Genomic DNA, 18,980 nt, shown 5'->3' on the forward strand with positions numbered 1-18,980 from the left:
TTCTTTCGCAATAATATAATAAACGTATCCGGCAACTGAAGCGTCCCGTCGCCCATTACTTTCCGCAAAAGAAGCATCAAAATCGAACTTTCACCATGCGACAATTCGCTGCGCCGCAACAATGTATTTTTTTTCTGTGAGGCGGAGGCACCGAAATGAAAAAAAAAAACGCATAGGAAAGCATCTTGGCCAGAATCTAATGCCTACTTCGGGCACCTAATGGGGCTACGGAAGGAATACCGAAGAAAACATGAGACGCTTGGTCCACTGAGAACCATACGCATACTGCTCAGTATCCCAGACTTTCCGGAAAGGTTCCGCTCAAGGAATGCGGTGCAATCCTTCGAGTCCCCACAGTGATGGCGGCGAGCGACCATTGTTTTATGCGAAGCATATTACGAGAGCTCAACCCAGCTCCTCAGGCGCGGCGGTGTCGCCTTGAAACCACGTGACACCGTGACGTCACGACAGAGGAGAAGTGGCTTTGGCTCAACTCTTGCACGACGGGCTGGGTGGGAATCGAACCAGGGTCTCCGGAGTGTGGGACGGAGACGCTACCACTGAGCCACGAGTACGATGCTTCAAAGCGGTACAAAAGCGCCTCTAGTGAATGCGGTGTTGCCTTAGAAACGAGCTGTTTCTAAGGCGTGCGTCTCTTGCTCAGGCGCACATTTCGTTGCCGCGCCGAACGCTGCTTTGCTCGACGCTCACCGCGTCCAATGCGGGGCGCGTAGTCGCTGCCCTGTAGCCCATTGTCTTACACCCCTTGGCGGGTCGACGGGAACGCTGTCGCGTTCCACTCTTGAAGGCGAAGCAGTAATGCATGAGTTGTTTCTTCGTCTAGCCGAACCAAATATAGCCAAGCAACAGCAGTTCACCAGACTAAACAGTGGTTCAAGAACTAAAATAAAGGCTAGTATGCTTCGCATCCTCGGCTTAACCTCACCTAAGCCACAGCATTTTTTTTTTCTCGTCTGCTAGCCAGAAAGCGTCCAAAACTCTGTCCGGTGAATATCCACTCGGCCAGAGCAAACCGAACGCGCACCGAAGTGTACCGCACGGTGGTCGGGGCCGTACGAGAAAAACGTATGCGCTCTGGTTGGCTCTGGCAGCCCGCGGGTAGGGTAGCGAGAACAACAAAAAAAAAAAAAAAAAAAAAATTGAAGAAGCTCAATGTGTCCTCGCGAATAAAAGTCAAAGTAGAAAAAATAAATAAGAACGTATTTGCTTTGGCTGGCTTTAGTGTCTTGACATGGATGTTCTGGCTTAGGTTAAAAAAAAATGTTGATATTTTTTTATGTGACATGACGGCACAAATGAACCACCCCAACGCTTCGTCTCATTGGACCTCGCTGCCTGCTTTGTCAACTCGTCTGCTAGTGTGTTGATTTGGCTTGTCTCGTTGTATGTTCCGATGTAAGACTTTAGAAAAGTCAATAGACCTTTGGCGTCAAATGTTTATAACAACATTAAACCCACAAAGTTCCGCAATTGAAAATCTAAAGAACAACTTTGGAAATGTCAATGCACCCTTCACATCAAGAGCTTATGAGATTTATAGCCATAAGGTTTCGCAATTGATATCCATGCGCTCCATGGATAGATTCCGTGGCCTCAGTGAGATGCCGCGGCGAGCCCGCTCACCATCAAAGCGCCCTTGAAACTTTGTGCTCGGATGGGACTGCTTGGCGTTATGTGACTCCCGGTGTATGGGCGTTGCCACGAAATCCAGCCCGAGTTTGCAATCTTCGCGGTTAAATGTCTTTTCGAGCGTCAAAAAGACATTCTAGACAAAATCCAGAGTGATTTCCGGCGCCGGGGGTCGGTTTGGTCGGCGGTGCATGGACAGCACGAAAAAATTTCGGGGGGGGCTGAAGCCCCATAAGCCCCCCCCCCCCTGGCTACGCCCCTGGCTAGTACAGATGGGAAATCTCAGTAACCAGGCCGCGCGTCCCCATGACACAAAAATATTCATTTTTTTTTTATTCCTCAGGTACCGCTCACCATAGCCTATTGACGCCGGCTGTACCTTTCTTTAGTACTGCACGGAATTGGCGGAACTGAGTATATGGAGCAATCGCGAGGCGCGCGCGCTTATGTGGCAGAGAATAGCGTGGGGCGGGGTCCGTGCGGTGTATCGACTCGCTGTCGAACATCTACGTGCGCGTATAGTCCGGAAACCTCTCGGAAAAGAAATGATAAAGGAGTAAGCCAGCAGGCTGTAGGCGCATCGCCGTACGGTGGCCCAGATGGGGCCAACCCATTCTTGCGTGCGTGCGTGGGGGGGGGTTACGGGAGCACGGAAGAATGACGGTATAAAGGGCGAGCAGGATGACAGCGCGGAACATCTTCTAAAGACACTGAAACGATTCCCACGGCGCGATTATATAAAGAATACAGTGTTGCGCCAAAAAAGGAAAATAAAGACTTGGGAAGGAAGAGTACAGAACGAACGATTGAGCGCTGAAATCTGTCGTACTCTTCCTTCCCAACTCGTTATTTTCCTTTTTTGGCGCAACAATGTCTTCATTAGATCCCAACCAACTCGCCCAGCAACAAGTTCTACTCATATTATATATATATATATATATATATATATATATATATATATATATATATATATATATATATATATATATATAAACGAGAAGAAAGGGGGTTAACCGAGGGGCCCGATATTTATTAGTCAAATAATGAGAAGCCAACAAACACTGACACCAAGTACAACATAGGGGAAATTGCATGTGCTTAATAAATGAAATAAAGTAATGATAAATTAATGGAAATTAAAGTGGATGAAAAAACAACTTGCCGCAGGTGGGAACCGAACCCACAACCTTCGCATGTCGCGTGCGATGCTCTACCAATTGAGCTACCGCGGCGGCGTTTCCCCATCCACTTTCTTGGGTATTTATGTGTACTAGTAGAACCCTGGGAGTGTTAGCCAGCGCCCCCACTCACAGACCTTGGCGGCGGACGTGGAACGTCTTTTTTGCCGCAGGCGTCACGAGAACGTGATCTTTTCGGGTGAAGGCAACTGGTCAATAAACCCACATATGCTACCTGAAGGCATCAATGTTGCCGGATTCGAGACCTATGATTCGGATATATATATATATATATATATATATATATATATATATATATATATATATATATATATATATATATATATATATATATATATAGAGAGAGAGAGAGAGAGAGAGAGAGAGAGAGAGAGAGAGAGAGAGAGAGAGAGAGACTGTGCGGCTCCGTGGGCGAAGCTCAACAGTGTGTGCACTTGGCCTTATACAGCGGTTCTTTCTGCGCGCAACAGGAGTACGGAAAGAGCAATTCAGGACCATTCCACCCGATTGCTGTTTTGATTTTGATGTTATCGTGTTGGGTGGCGTTAAGGCGCTGAGAACCAGCGCGTTATTTTATTTCTTCGGCGTTACTGCGCGGGTTTATGAAGCATACTGCACCGCGGTAGACGGCCTAAAACGTCACTAGCAGCTACAGGAGCCGTGTTGAAGGCACGGCTCCTGTGAAAGTGCGCATGGCACAAACAAAGAAGAGCCAGTTCTCCCAACCTCGTCGTCGTCTTCTTTCTTACTTTTTTTTTCATCCCCGAGCGGGGCACCTTCATTAGTCAAATTCTTTTTCTACAAGAAGTATAAAGAAAAAAAAAAGGGTTATCAAACGAGTCCGCTATACGATGTCGATTTCAGATTAAACGCTCCGCCATTGGTTTACATACAAAACGCTCGTATGACATCGAAAACGCTGCGAATAGGATGCCTAACTGAAGTTTCATCGCAGATATGTAATTTAGGAATGTCCTCCTCTGACCCGAATACAGCGGCTTTCTTGGCCTAAAGACAAGAGAATCAAGTTGTAACATTGCGCGGCTAAATTCGCATGTTGACACTGCATCCCGGATTTCCATGTCTAGAAGTTGTTACTGGGCTAGTTGGCAATAGACATTGGAAGCAGCTTTAGAGCGCACGAAAACGCGCATATTCGCGCACTCACTTGTGTGAACAAAAAGAAAAAAAGGTGGGGAGTAGTAGGGGGATCCTTTCTTGGGTGTGTGTGTACGTGAGCTCGCGCGCCCCTTTATGCGAGTATAGTGTTTTCTCTCTCTCTGAAGCTGTTACGAAGCTTAACTTTCCCGTCAAGTTGCGGTGTCCGAAACGCAGTTAACTAGTGCTTTTCATCCTCTGTGACGACACAAGAGTCAGGGTAAAAAAAAAAGAAAAATATACAAGTGTCGATTTTCAGAAAACCTGACAGAAAAGAAAGGTCAGGATAAAAAAAAAACATACTAGTGTCGATTTTCAGGAAACCTGACAGAAAAAAATAAAGCTTAAACCCCTTAGATGCAGCTATGCACGCATCCGATTACACATCCGGAATAAATATTCTATGCAGTCACTATTGAGTTCGCGTTGAAAAGGATTTCACGAAGGCAACCTGCATTATATGTAGGGATCAGTGTTCCCGGTGTTCTTTATATTTCCAAATTTTGGCGTACTTTTTCTGGATTTTTTAAAACTTCCGCCCGATTGCTTTGTTGAGATGGATGGATGTACTTCTCCAGATAACGTTTCACGGGCTTTTCTCTGTGGATAATATTTCACTTCACAAAAAGAAAAAGAAAGTAGAAAAAAAGGTAACACGGCTTCATTGTTTTCAGTGAATATCTGGTTTACAAGTGTATGACTGCTCAACAGTGTAGTTGCACCCAATATACACAGAATAACAAAAAGCATACATTCCAGAAGTTGTCAAGCAAAGGCACACGGCGATATGTGGCTATGAAGGAATTAAGAGTGAGTGCATTAGAGATTGCAGAATCCGAATATAATGAGACTTCAAACAATTCTCGAGTAGAGATTTTCATCATGAAAATGACTGACGTAGTAGTTCCGCGGAAACCCGCAAGGTGGAGAGAAGTAATGAATAAAGAGAAAATCAGACATCCACCCGTTCGTAGCAATTGCTACAAAGGATACCCATACGGGTTCCTCGAAAGAAAAGCCTTTCAGCCTTTCAGCGGCGATTGATTGATTGATTGATTGATTGATTGATTGATTGATTGATTGATTGATTGATTGATTGATTGATTGATTGATTGATTGAAAATATTTTGTATTCGACATAAAGATTCTACGAGTCGGCGAATGAGAAGGCAGGCTGGTCCGGCCGCCCTCTGGATTCCTCCGCCGCCAGGGCCCGACCGACGAGCCATTACGTCCGGTGAGGGTGATCGCTGCGAAGGATGGCCTCCCATTGCTCGAAACTGGAAGTCGGGGATGAGTTCTACCACAGGAGTTAAACCGGCAAGCCCAAGTTTCGTGGTATTAGTCCGCGAGCTCTCCGCAGTGAGCGCAGTGCGGTCTGCAGGTCGAGGGCGGTACCGTAGGTACAGTTTTGCGAGGCATGAGAATGTGCTCGTTCGTGTGTGGTGGAGGGAACATTCTTTGATCTGCCCGAAAGGTTTGTAACTTGCAAGCTTTCACAGCGGAAAAAGAAGAAGAAGAAGAAGTGCGACGCTTCTCGCAGTCGCCTGCACCACGACCGCACAAGGACCTGTCGCTACTGCATACACTGCATGGCAGTAGTGCGCGTCGCATCGCGTTGAAGCTACAGCAAAAGCAAAAACTGCTCACTGCGGCGCCAGCAATAGGCATAAGAGAGAGGAGCATTCAGCAAAAGTGAAAGCACACGATTTTTTCCCCCTCTCTTTCCTTTATTTATTTTTTACCTGCCTCAGACTCCCATGATCGACACCACGGTGAGAGAGAGAGAGAGATTAGTTGGACAGGTGAAGGATGCTCACATTAATTAAACCACAAGTTGATTCGGTTCTTTAGTACTGTCTTAGTAGCAACACCAAATTCTTGTCTGAAATGTCTTACGCACCAGTTTCAGCGGAAGCTTTTCTACCATCCTTTATTATTGGCGAACTATAGCACTTACGAAGCGCGTCTTGGGGGCGCTTAAACTATGCGCTGCGAAATTGCACGAGCGGCCGCCTGACGGACAGAAACTTCGAATACCACGATCACGCCATTGACGTTGTCCCTGTCTTTGAGGAGGTTATATGCGCAACGGGTTACAGGAATAAAGGTTGAAGGTCTCTTCTGTACCGCCCACGACAGGGAGTCGGCAAAATCACGCACAACTTTCTCAAGCGTTACGCCGGACACAACAAACAAAATGTGCAGCTGAAACTGAACTATAAGGTTGCTCGATAAACAACATCATTCGATAAGACGCAAAATAAGTTCAGATAGGCAAATTCAAGTAACACAAATTTGCTGAGTATATAGCTACAGTGCGCGGAAGGTCGGCAATCTGCACCTTCTAAGCGCACTCCTTCACGCCGTTGGAAGCTCGGCCGTTGACGCTCCCCCCCCCCCCCCTCCACCCACCCCCCGTGATTGTTACAGCGCAAGGAAAGTGGGGAAGGAAGGGTAAATAAAGCGCGGATTCTCCATGAATAATCGACGCCGATGCGCCATCTTCGTTTCGGGCCCGCCACATGGGCCGCTCCCCCCCCTCCCCCTCCACCCTTTTCCGTCGCCCCGGGGCCATGCATAATGCATGCGCTCTCTCCTCGGTTCGGGCGACTACACGTACACTGTAACCACACTGCACACACACACCGGCTGGCGGGGACGGGCAGGCTCGTCGAGCGATGGAGAGAAGGAGATTCTTGATGGGAAGGAAAGGTTGGGGTAAAGTGCAGCGCAGTAACTGTCTCTCAGCAGAGGACACCTCAACCGCGCTGCACAGGGGGTAGGGAATGAAAGTAGGGGGAGATAAAGCGCACCAGAAACAGCAGCACGCCGCGGAAATGTGAAGGATGGTACGGGCGCGCAGCGACGTTGCTCTCGAGAAAGAAGGAAATCCGAGGCACTAGCGACGCACGTCAACGCGGGCTAAAACAACAAGCCGGAAACCACGTGGGGGGAAGCGGAGGGGGGGGGGGGAGGGGGGCGTGTTTCGCGCGTACAGTGAGTGTCGTCGTCGCCGCGACAATTTCGCGGAGTGTGGTGTACGCGCTGTGTGGCATATACCAGGGAGGCTCTTTTCAATCAGGTACCTTATATAGAAGTGCGTTGAATTGAGCTAGTTGATTACGGATTCAGTTCCCCGACACAGCCCGACCACGACCACGGCAGTCGTGGTCGTGGTGGCGATCACGAGTGATGATGATTACGATAGTGATATGACGCGGCGATATGAGCATGCTCATTGAAACAGAGCGAAAAAAAAAGACGTCTTTTTTTTTCTGCAGGTCTGTTGACTGTCTCGTTCACGACCTACTGTATGCATACTGTATGTAATGACCTACTGTATGTCTACTGTATGTAACGACACCACGACCTACTGTATAGTAGGTCGTGGTGTCGTTATTCTACAGACAACAAAACGAGCTATCGTGTAAGACGACACTTTCTCGGGGACAAAAGAAAAAAAGAACAAGAAAGAAGGAAAAATGGTTCCACGAAAGCAGTACAAACAAACAACTGAACAGAATCTCCTTCGCTAATTCTGTCTTTCTTTTTCTCGGCGGACACACCTAGCCGAGTATGTTCAACAAATGAGAGCGTCGACGCACCCAAGCGATGGTGCATTTCGTTGATGGCTGCTTGTGCGTCGGATAAATAACCCGCGCAGAGTGTCAACCCGATTTGTACTCCGGGGAGCCGGGAACTAGTCAAGCTGACTTGTCAGCTTCTTTTCCCGCACTCCCTCACTTCATGAGTGAAATAAAGATTATTATTATTATTATTATTATTATTATTATTATTATTATTATTATTATTATTATTATTATTATTATTATTATTATTTGGAAGCGCAGTAGCCAGACTGGTACAAGCGAACAACCCGCGTGCGTTTAACCACGGCTGAAACGCGTCCAGTTTCTGGAACGTACGCTTCTTTTTCTTTCTGAATCAATAGGCGCATTGCGTGCACGACAGCTTCCTCCTGGATCTCGAACCATTTGCGAACGAGCAGCGAGAGAAAAAAAAAAAAAGAGCGAGAGAGGAAAGAACACGAAAGAATGGGAGACAAGCATGGTGAGCCAACCAGAAGAGGTAATCCCATGTGCTTTCCTACACGGGGGAACGAGGCTGTCGTCATCGAATGGAGATTGGAGAAACATTGAAGACCATATGGTCCTCACCCCGGGTTTGCGTGATAGAGTGGAGTAGCGTTATCTGTTGATACCAACGTTTTCGCAGCGATGTCTTATTTTCTTCAGCTTATACTTATTTCTGATGTAGAATAGATAGCTACGAAACCGTGAGAGCATTATCTGGCTCGATATCTGAAACGTACAACACGAAGGCGTCAAACAGCAGTTGAACCTTCTCTGCCGTGAGTCAAGAATTTACACACTACTGCAGCAGGCCTTCGCTGCTGGCACCACCTTGTTTATTCATCATGCTATAGGATAAAAGCCACGCCCTGTTTTTGGCCCTAGTTCTTTACAAATCTATTTCAAACAGTGTCGCTTATTGTACCGTGCGCGACCGGGCGCCTCAAACTTTCCCAAAGGTCCGTAACATCGCGTATACTTTGTTTCGAACATTGCGATACACGACGCAAAAGAAGAAGCCCGAGCGAACTAGACGTTCGTACATGTTAAAATATATATCAAAAGAAAATACTTAGTCGTCCGTGTTGTTATAAACGCTTTCAATCCGCGAGGGGCAAACATTTGAGCTAAACTTCAGTCGGCAAAGGGAAGTGGCTCTTAGCTCACGTGCTATACGGATGCGCTACGATCGGGTGATTGAAATGTCAGGCACACGCCTATTCATCATTTATAGTCCACACACACGCGCGCACACACACACACACACACATACATGCATGCATGCATACATACATACATACATACATACATACATACATACATACATACATACATACATACATACATACATACATACATACATACATACATACATACACACACACACACACACACACACATACATACATACATACATACATACATACATACATACATACATACATACATACATACATACATACATACATACATACATACATACATACATACATACATACATACATACATACGCGAGAGAGAAGAAAATCATGCTAGCCAATTTCCGAACCCGTCAGTCAAAGTCGAAAGAAGGGGCTACAAGTAAGACAGTCGGAAAGGAAAACGCTCTCTTGCGCGTGGCCGAAGCTAAGCACCCTCATCGATCAACACGCGGCACTCCTCCACTCATCCTCATTACACTCACCAGCCACTTCCGAGTAATTTTCAAGTTTTTGAAGGTCAAGAATAAAAGTAAAATCGAAAAAATAAGAAGAACGCGCGTAGAACGTCAGGAACGCGGTCTCGATCCCTTCGATTTTCACACATCCGTCTTTCTTTTTTTCTTCATTTTTAATTTCTTTTTTGATATTTTCTTGCCGGAAGAGAATCGATATCACTTAGACCCCGCACATCGACGCAGAACGGACGGTCTAAGAGGTTTCTCACGTAAAAAGCGCGCCTATACATATGTGTCAGGCTATGCCCGGGCGTCAGCGTGCTTAGCGGTAGCGCGCTTAACGATAGCGATAGAGGAGGCGTGTAAAATGCCAAGTGCCAAAACATACCTGGAAGCTTCTTTCTTCCTTTCTTCTTCTTCTTCTTGTTATTATTATTGTTATCGCTGTTAAACATTGTTTTTTTACGTCACGGTGAGACGGAAAAAAAGTGCGGCAGTTTTCGCTTGAAGGACGAAGCCTCGACAGCGATAGCAGGACCACACGAAATAAGGATCCTAGTTTTTTTTTGGGGGGGGGGGGGCGGGGAGGGGCAGCATGGATATGCAGTGACCATTGGCTTTCAAACTGAATGTCCAGGATAACCTCCGCGCAAGTGCAACTTAGTGCATACTAGTACGCGCTCTGTCAGCCCCGAGTGGTTATGGCTAATTACACTCGTTTTTATCATGTCCTAAGTTGTAGACTATTGCTACGTCTTCGCGGTATGGAGAGGAGTCGGTAGATACCAGTTCATGTTCATACATATACAAGTCACCTAACCAACCACCTTCTTTTTCTGGAAGTAGTTACAAGATACCTATATCCCAGATACGCCAAATTCACGTGAGATCAGCAAATAAGAGATTGTCCTAATGAAATCGGCAGTTTGGCCCGAAGGTCGAAGCACTGCCAGCGATAGCAAGGTTTAGCGCTGAGCTTGTTCTCGCACGATGCTGTAAGTGTGCGCGGACGCGGCATGTTGGCGCAACGGTGCGCGCTAAGCCACGCCTGCTGCGCAGAAGGGACGCCGCCGTGACAGCTGCGAAACCTTTAATTAAGCTGGCGGTATGAAGAGTGCCGGCAGGGGTGTTGCAGGCGTCGGACTTCGGTGATGCGCGAGATGAGATTGAGGGGAAGCCATCGGCACTATAGTCAGCGCCCATTAAGGTATCGTGCCGATGACACACGTACACTTCTGATCGCGATCGGGGCCGATCCGGATTGAGCTCGATCAGGAGCGAGTGTTGCTACACGGTCATTTGTGACCGCGATCTTTTTGGATCTGTATCCGGACAATCGCGATCCGTGAGTCGCGATCGCAGGCTGACGTCTGCGCCCTCTAGCACCGTATTCAGAAAACGCTAAAAAGAAGAAGTGAGGGCAGTTCAACTAAAAAAAAATGTTTAAAATCATTTTTATCAACAATACATAGCAAGCTGTAAAAATGAAATATAGTCCAAATTTAGCCACATTTTGCAAATATGAATTTGTAGCCACGGCAATATGCAGTTCTGAAAGTTACCGACGATCAGCAGACGATAACTCGATCCGGGTCGTTGGACCGTGTACTAGCGGCCATTGTCGATTGCGATCAAGAATTCCGATCCGGATCGGCCCCGATCGCGGTCTGATGCGCATATGTGACACCGGTATTAGAAAACCTTAGGTATATATGTGGAATGCTAAATACAGTGTGCCTATAGCTAGCGCGCGCGCACAGCGCTCATGCCTGCAGCAGCAGACAGAACGATGCCATCGCTCCGCCACCGAGGTGATTATTGAGCATAGCGTTAACGGTGCGTCGACTTCGCTTCATCGTTTTTTTTTTTTGCAACCAAAAGCATTGCGCATTTTTGGAGGCCCTCTGACCCTCCGCGCGCTAGCCGCGCATGCGCCGTCAGCGGGTCTGCCCGACAACGGCGGCGCCGACGACGTGAATGCACGTTGTCTACACGTCGTTTACACCTCGCCTACACGTCGTTTACACAACGTTTAAACACGTCTACGTCTACGACGTTTAAACACGTCGTTTACACGACGAAGCGTCCGTGTAACTCCTATCGCCATAATATCGAGCTCTCGGATTCCTTTACTATTCAGTCATTGAAGAAAGAAGGAGAAGAAAAGAAACGATTGGGCGAGCTTTCTTCTTTCGCCTGTAGTACCACAAGGCGAGTTCTCATTCCTCCAATATTGACGCTAACATTTAGGGATACAGAGAAGAGGGTTTCAGAGGAGCAATCAACCAGTTTGGACTGCTTTAGCGTTTCTCTCTTTAGCGTCAATGACAAGGCGGGACGTCAACAAGCGTCGGCGGGCGGCTTCCGCGCGCCGGCATCGACGTATCGAACTCGGGCGGGCGCTGCAGTCTAATGAGGCGAGCGCGCTTTCTCGTTGTGCTGGACCAAAGGGTTCGTGCTGGAATTACCATACAGCTTCGTAACGAGAACCCACGAACGGAGTGCATACCTTCAGGGCAATCGATCAATAACGTCGACGACATCGTTAGCATATAATCGGTACAATATGCATTTCTGCTTCATTTTCGCTGTCTCGTCTTTCTTTTTTGATATCGAGTATGTAAGATACTTTCTGTCGATAGCAGAATGAATGAATGTCTTGTTCAAGAATACGCTTTGACTTGGCCACAACGTCGAGGCACACTGTACACTCACTCATTCATGAAAGGCAGAGCAAAGCTGCTCCACCGGGATTCTCATTCACTTCGCAGACCACGTGCAGTGCTGCAACAAACTGGCAAACGCTCGTGACGGTGCTGGTGCCCCGGCGTCGCATACAACAAAAGCGCTACTCATGATCCTGCTGGAACCAACTAGCATTATTTATTCTTTATTTGCGTGCAGTGCGTGTGTGTACTTGTGCTCGTAAGTGCATGTGCTTGGTATGGTGTTTCGTTGCGCGTATCCGTGATGCCTGAGGAGTGCGTGACGTTTGTGTGTGTGGTATGTGTGCGTGCTTAAATCTGTGTGGACCTGTGTATGTGCACGAGCGTGTGTGTTTGTGTGTGCGCGCGTACGTGCGAGTATGCGTGCGAACATGTCCAATTTACAATTGCTTTCCCCTTGAGCACCTCCTCCTCTGTCTCTGCTACGTTTACAGCGAACCGGATTCTTCGTGTCCTCCCATTTGTACTAAGTGCGACTGTTCTACATACAGCGCGGCCACCAGCGATCGTCGCTAGGCCGCGAAATAAAAGCTGCCGTATACACTGCGAGCACTCAAGAACATCTCGACTGAAAGGGAGCTCGTCTTAGCTCGACCAGAGTTGTGTATCTGGGGCAGCATCACACTTTTTGCCGAACGCGCTCTATCATTGCGCGCACGCTACCAGAAACCGCGAGAAAAACAAACAAAGCCTGCGAACCAAAAATGACGAGAAAGAAAGAGAGAGAGAGAGAGAGGAGAACATCTTCCGAAGTGCTGCAGCTTTGCGAATCGAAAGGGGGAAAAAAAAATGGTTGTGGCTTAGCTAAGGTTAAGCCCAGGATGCGAAGCATACTAGCCTTTATTTTAGTTGTTGAACCACTGTTTAGCCTGGTGAACTGCTGTTCCTTGGCTATATTTGGTTCGGCTAGACGAAGAAACAACTCATGCGTTACCCTGCTTCGCCTTCAAGAGTGGAACGCGACAGCGTTCCCGTCGACCCGCCAGCGACTACGCGCCCCGCATTGGACGCGGTGAGCGTCGAGCAACGCAGCGTTCGGCGCGGCAACGAAATGTGCGCCTGAGCAAGCGTCGCACGCCTGAGCCTTAGAAACAGCTCGTTTCTAAGGCAACACCGCATTCACTAGAGGCGCTTTTGTACCGCTTTGAAGCATCGTACTCGTGGCTCAGTGGTAGCGTCTCCGTCCCACACTCCGGAGACTCTGGTTCGATTCCCACCCAGCCCGTCTTGCAAGAGTTGAGCCAAAGCCACTTCTCCTCTGTCGTGACGTCACGGTGTCACGTGATTTCATGGTCACCGCCGCGCCTGAGGAGCTGGGTTGAGCCCTCGTAATATGCTTCGCATAAAAAGAAGGAAGTCCGACGACAAAGCATACACACCGAAGAAGGCAGCGGCGAAATAGTAAGAGGTGGCTGAAGTGCCTCGCGGCGTCCAATTATGAGAGTTTCGGCGGGTTGCCGGCGTTCCTCTCGCCTCCTCCATTTCTTTGACGCCTTCTGTTCGCCTCTTCATCGTACTTTCGCTCTCTCTTTCTCTCTTTCTTCCACGTTTCCTCTTTTTGACCACTCTCCCTCGCGCTCCCCAACCCCCTGAACCTGGAGCTCCGGACGCAATTCTTTTCTTCCGCTCAGAGGAATCGGAAGAGGCACTCTTTCTACTCAGGCGCGCGGATGAAGAACTTCTTCCGCAGAAAGCGACCAAAGAAAGCCTCGAAGAAACAAGCCGGCCGGGAAAGATGGAATGGAGAGGAATGGAGCGAGCAAGAAAGCGAGAGAACGATGGTATAATAACGAAAAAAGGAAGGGAACAGTACAGTAAGGAACGTGCCACAAAACGGCTCAGTGGTCGTATACATCTCTCTCTCTCTCTCTCTCTCTCTCTTATATTCTTTTCTTTCTTTGTCCTCTTCCAGTGCCGTGCCTTGCTTTTCCTTGTAGGCAAGCGAGTGCTCGCTTATACAGCTCTTCCCACGGCTCACAACAGATGGCTCACTTCGGCGAGCTAGAAAGTACAGACAACGCAATGCGGCCGCTACGCGGTGAACGCCGGTGCACTAATAGAAGGGACGAGCGAGATCGTAATGCGGAGGAACGAGGAATGGGGCTCTGCCGCACAAAAGAAGGGACAGCGACTCAAAAAATGGCGAAGCGAACCGGCAAAGCGCCATCAATGAGACGCGGGCACCCCAAGAAATGGGGGAGATGGACTACTGCTGCCCTGCGCATGAGCGGCAGGCCGGCCACGTATATACGGACAGCGTACATACACAGTCGGCGGCAAAATTTCGTGGACCGCTGGATTCGAACAACAACAACAATAACAACAAAATACTAATACTTGAGTAACAGGGACACGAAGCCTGGTATTGGAATTTCGAGCCCGTACTGCAGTACACGCGACAAACCTGCAGTTGTACGATTCTACTAGCAGCGCGGCCGGAAGCTGCTCGAGAGCTCCAACCCCCCTTCCTCGGATCTTGCATTCCGTAAGCTTTTGACGCCGACTGCGCGTACGGTGGACGTATGTAAACAACGGGGCATCATCGATTCGTGATTCACGAAAGAAGAGGATCTTGGGCAGGTCGCTCGCGACGTTTCATCAACGAGATAAGGATTCGTGCGCGGCCGGAGCTATTGTATTAGTATCGCTTCAGTGGTCTGCTCTGTTCTGTCATACGTGGGTTGCCGTGGAGAGGTTGCGCTAGATAGTATACCCGGGGCGGCTTGCACGAAAATTTAATAACGAGAATAATAACGAATTTAAGAACGCGTTCTTAAATTCGTTATCATTTTCGTTATTTTATGTTCGTGCAAGCACCCCCCCCCCCGGGCTACTCCACCTATCTGTGCTGTACAGGGAAATATATTTGAATAGATGATAATGCTAAGATGAATAAAAGAATAAGAAAAACTGAGAAAGAAACTAATACAGAAAGCAACGCTGAAAAGGATGGCTATAGTTCACTTGAAGTCTGATTACGCCGCTTACCGAATAATATATACCCCTTGTAGTCCTCAGCCATCCACATTTACAAGCTCCCTCCACGTATACTAAATGCTTGCCTCGAATGAATGTCAATCCCAGCCTCTATGTATTGCGCACGCAAAAGATTAAAAACACGGAACGCGAAATTTTTTAAATCTATTTAGCTATTCCAATGAGAACAAAGTTTCGGAATACTTTACCTCGGCAGGTTAAAACATAAATTTCGGAGTTCAGATTAGGAGTTCGTTTTCTCCAAGCAATCCGTAGTCTTTTCCGCCTTATATGGGTATATTTCTCGGTTATATATATGCACGTCTATTGCATTCTTAAGCCGTGTTCTGATGCGGACTGGTTATTGTCGGGCAGTACACATTAGCGAGGTGAAATGCATTGGCGTTGACGTCACACTACCAGATATTTCGTAAAGTCCAGTTCTTTCGATGCTCTCTCTCTCTCTCTCTCTCCTACTGCCGTTGATCTCTTTCGTTCAATCCCTCGTCCCCGTTGCCCAGTGAAGGGCAACCAACGCAACCGGCAGGCCGGCCGTCTCGTCAATCTCAATGCACATTCGTTGTTCGCCCTCTCGCTTTCTCTCGCTCAAATGCAGAAACATAAAACGCACAGCCTCCCTTGCGAACCGCCACTCGGCACGGAAACACCTGAAAACGTCCGTTCCCCTTTCAGTACGGAAGCGAAACTCGTGCGAGGCCCGCGAGTAACAATGCCCCGCGGATGAATGCAAGAGAAAACGACGCGCGGAATGAAAAACGACGAAAAAAAAAAGCATAAAAGGTACGAAGACGAGCAGGTGCTTCATTTTCGCTTTCGGGTTCCAGCGCGGGCCTGTGGCCAGCCAACGCGATTGCCCGCAGGCAAGAAAACGGAAGGAAAGTTAAAGGAAACACCGTCAGCTGTACAGTTCCGTTAAGGCCCCGCACCAGGGCGCGCGCAGTAAACGGGGTCCAGGGGTCGCCGGCGCGGGCAGGTCTCATGCAAATAAGCCCACACGCGCACGCACAAAAGAGCGAAAGAAGGGCGAGTGAACACGAAAAAGAAGAAGGAGAAGAAGCAGGGTGCCCCCGAGCACTATTCGAAATTGCCTGTGCTGGCTTCTCGTCTGGCACGGTGCAGCCGGTGGGCCAAGCGCTTATACAACCCTACGACGGTTGCGGAGGACAGCCGCGTCCGAGAACGAGACCTGTGGCTGCTGCGCTGGACTTGCCCGCTAGCTCAGCCTCGTCCTCTTATCTCCCGCTCGCTCTTATCGACCCACTGTTGCCAGGAAGAGGCACGTGTATGGGAGAAAATGAGAAAGATAAGCAGCGATAACGGCGGCACTGTTTTCACTGCAGCGTGTACTCGATAAAAGCGTAAAAGCAGAGACCCTAATTCGCACGTACAGCATAACCGAGATGTTTCAATCACGTCTCCTCCCCCCTCCCCCCCTCTCCCCCCAACTTTTTTGTTTGATATCGACATAGACTATCGTGTTTGCTGTATCGAATAATACTGTTACGGAGGGGCAGGGAGGAGGGGGAGGGGCATGCTGCAATCACCCGACGAACTGTTTCTTTTTCTTGTTATCTACTGAGCTGAAAGAGGAGCCACAACTGTAAATTCTTTTTCTCGATAACGACAGCTTCAATTTATCGAGACAGTGCTCTCGAAAGGAGCTCGCGCGTTTGCACAACTGCGATAGGCTTCCCGGTCAACCATCAACCTCACGATACAAAAGACGAGCCGAATTCGTGGTATAGGTTATTCACTGGAGAATGAGCAAGAGAAACGCCAAAAATGAAATCACAAGCAGAATAGGTGGAGCACGATGGTTGATGAAACAGCGAGAAAGCGCAGAATGTGCAACCTGGACGACAACACGCAGGTTGACACGTATCAATGAATCTGCGGGTGGACGCTTTGATGGAGAGCTGATGCATTTATATACCGAAATGAATAGAGCGAGAAGTGGCAAAAAACATCGACGGAATTTTTTTTCTGACGCTATCAACCAAGTGAATACTGACGCTGTCAAGCAAGTGAATAACTGCCACTGTTCTAGTCGTTTTGCGTTGTTTAAACTGTTGAGATTTTGGTTGTTCTCGCCTATACAAATGACAATTATTTGTTTTGAACCCATATACACATATACACAGTTAACATGAAAGGGAAAGCGAGGAGCAGGCTGGCAACTGCCACCGGAAGGTGCACAACGCCTGCCTACTCTTCTGAAGGGAGGTGACAGCAACACAGAAATGGAAGAAAGGAAGGAGGGGAGGAAAGAGGAAAGGAAGAGCAACAGGACAAATCTAAAGACTAAAGTAGAACACCAGTACACTACGCACGTTGTTCTGCCGAGTTTCGACAGGGCAAACTTTACACGAAAACGCAAGGTACGTCCAAAGCGCATCACCGACTAACACGGCTGAATTGCGAGTTCGTCAGGCTTGATCATGTGAAAAATGACGCTTATGACGAGCAGAAACTAAACAACGCTTACGCAGCAAATCAACGCGCCAAGAAAGAAAAGGAAAAATCACAGACAAATTCGCTTCCCGAAGACGACGCTAAGCCATTTTCCGCGCAACTATATATATATATATATATATATATATATATATATATATATATATATATATATATATATATATATATATATATGTTCCGGGAAACTGCGTCGTAAATATCTTGGTTTCTACGTTGAATGAGACGCAAACAACTTAAGAAACCTTTCTGTCAGTCAAAAGCGTATAACGAAGCGTTAAGGGCCAAAGCAAATCTTCATTCCCACGTCAAAGCACCGGAGATACTTCATTATACAACAAAATACGGCACTCCGAACGGGCATGGGACAAGAATAGTCATTAATGTGCGAAGGTCATACACCGCTCGACCAACGCTCCCTTTTTCATGCGTGCTCGAGAGCGCTGAATCTGGGCAGATTAAACAAGGAGACCTAACCTTAATTCATAGCGCCATCACTTCGGTCTTTCGTTCTTACAACGAGGCAAATCTGCTCGCTTTGCAAACACAGGCCCTCGAAACCGCGTATACATAGCTGGGTTTAGAAAAGGAGCACGTTTATATAAAAGACACGCATAAAAAAAAAGAAGAAAGACAAAGCCTTCATATTTGAAAAAGCTGGAAACGTGCCGCAGGGACACGACGAGATATTTCATTCTTCTCGTTAGGCAGCGCCTACGGCGACAGCCCCAATCTCACTTTTATTCTTCAGTGCCGAGTCGAACTCCCATTTTCAGTTTTATCTTGAGTGTCCGTTGTCGAAATTCGGGCGAAACAATGACTACCTTCGCTCAAATTTTTTGCTTCGCTTGTTAAGAGTGCTCGAGACCGCGGCTTCCGAACGTACGGGTTTTGAATTCTCCGGTCAGAGTGTGCTGTTTGAGGGAGCCCGGACGGCAAATTCGCCTTCATCTGCTTATTTTTCAATTTAAGTTTCACGCCTTCATGCTTTCGTCCCATGGCCCAGAACACGCACAGTCGCGGACAGAATAAAATGGACCCCGGTATCTCCTAAAACGTTCAATTCCCGAGCAGCATGTAGCAGTAACCAGTAAAACTGCCCACCACAACGTTGTTAGCACATTCTAGTCGAGGTATAAAATGCAAATACCAGATTGCGTTGTGAGGTTGCGCAGATATTCAGCTTTTTCTTAGATTTCATGGTCCGTAATATTTTGTCGCCGGGTGTACGCGTGCGTGTGCCATTGCCAGACATCACTTGTCCGAATGTTGGCAGTGGATGCCAGTATTTCTAAAACTGCAATATTTATTTAATTACTTTTCATTTTTCTTCATTTATCCTTATCAATTATTTTATAATTCACGGGTTCCGCAGCATCAAACTGACCAAAACATATGATTTTGCTCCTTTCTTTGTAACCATGGGACCACCCGCCGTGGTTTCTTAGTGGCTATATGGTGATGGGCTTAGCGCTAAGCACTAAGTCGCGGCATCGAATCCCGGCCACGGCGGCCACATTTCGACGCG

The 18,980-nt window shown here is 47.8% G+C and overlaps 1 protein-coding gene across 5 annotated transcripts in view; it reads right to left on the minus strand.

The window, feature by feature from the left end:
• The window catches only part of LOC135911612 (uncharacterized), a 567,380-nt gene that overhangs the window by 399,028 nt on the left and 149,372 nt on the right, over window positions 1-18,980 (minus strand). The window lies entirely within an intron of this gene.

The sequence above is a fragment of the Dermacentor albipictus genome, chromosome 5 (genome assembly GCF_038994185.2).
Source record: "Dermacentor albipictus isolate Rhodes 1998 colony chromosome 5, USDA_Dalb.pri_finalv2, whole genome shotgun sequence".
NCBI lineage: Eukaryota > Metazoa > Arthropoda > Arachnida > Ixodida > Ixodidae > Dermacentor > Dermacentor albipictus.